Below are 1,376 nucleotides of genomic sequence, written 5' to 3' on the forward strand. Positions count from 1 at the left end.
GAATATTGGGTATTATGTTATATTTTAAAATTCATTTTCTCATCAGATCCTCCAAACAATCCCATGAGGCACATACGAAGACAATGATCACCCCCATTTTACAGATGGTGAAATTGAGACCCATGAGGTGAAGTCATCTGATTCAGGTGGTGGGATTGGGGAGAAAATAGAAAAAAGGCAGATGGTCATCTGAATCACCTGGAGAAGCTTTAAAACTCCTGATTCCTGGGCCCTCCAGAGACCTACTAAATGAGAATCTGTGTGTGCCAGGGGAACTGCTGCAGTTGGGTGGGCACAGTGGACTGTACCGCAACAGTAATGCTCTGTGTGGCTGTGAGACAGTTCAGAGGCAAACACTCTTGAACCCCTGCCAACCCCTGGCCAGCCTCTGCCCACTCTTGCCAGGACAACTGCTCTGGCCCACCAACTACAGTTATGCCCATCAACAATGCTGCCTCTCCTCCTCCGCTGCCCAGTCCGCCCTCCAACTGCAACTACCCCTTACCTTGCTCACGTGAGGACAACCCTGCTTAACATCCTCCTCAGCTTTTAAGACCCTCAGCCTGGCTGACAATCCTGCCACTTCCCTGCTCCCCAGCCCCGCAAGTCTTCCTTCAGTCACTAGATGTGCAGAGAGTCCCTCCTACCACAGAGCTTTTGCACATGACACTCCTGGTCTCCAGAATGTCCATGGCTCCCCACTCCACTGCCCACCCCTCCTCTAGTTAACACCTCCTCCTTCTGATGTCAGCATTGTTTCCTCAGGGAAGTCTTCAACACTCAGCTTGGAGCAGAGTCCTTTGTTACATGTTCTTTTAGAACCAGGCTCCTTTCCATGGTGGTTCTCATCACTGATTATAATTTTGCATCGAAGAGTGCAGTTATTTTATTTAGGTCCATCTCCCCTCAACACCAGAAGTGGGCTTCTGGAGAGCAGGCCGCATGTCTGCCCTGCTTACCCATGTCTTCTCAGTGTTGGCAATCAACATTTGCTGAGTGATGTGTATAATGGGACAGGCCGTGTTACATGTTGTGTATGATGGGACAGTCTAGGAGCCCTGCTGCTGCCACTTCTTGATTCTCAGGAGGCAGGATGTTTGTAGGAGGCCATTTTGACATTAGTGCCTCTGTCAAGGTGCAAAATCACTAAGTTTTATTACCAAGTGACATGCACAACTGACATCAACTTTGGGTGTTTGTAATCCCCACTCTGACCATGACGGATTCCCACAGTCTTCTTTATCTCTATTTAGGGTTTGAATTTTCATGAAGTGAATTATTTATGTAATCAAAAAAGGCCATAAAAAGAATTTGTTTTTCTTTAAAGATGACCACTAAGGGGATCTTAACCCTTGACATGGTGTTGTCAGCACCAC

Source organism: Galeopterus variegatus, unplaced genomic scaffold (genome assembly GCF_000696425.1).
Source record: "Galeopterus variegatus unplaced genomic scaffold, G_variegatus-3.0.2 Scaffold1824, whole genome shotgun sequence".
In the NCBI taxonomy this organism is placed as follows: Eukaryota; Metazoa; Chordata; class Mammalia; order Dermoptera; family Cynocephalidae; genus Galeopterus; species Galeopterus variegatus.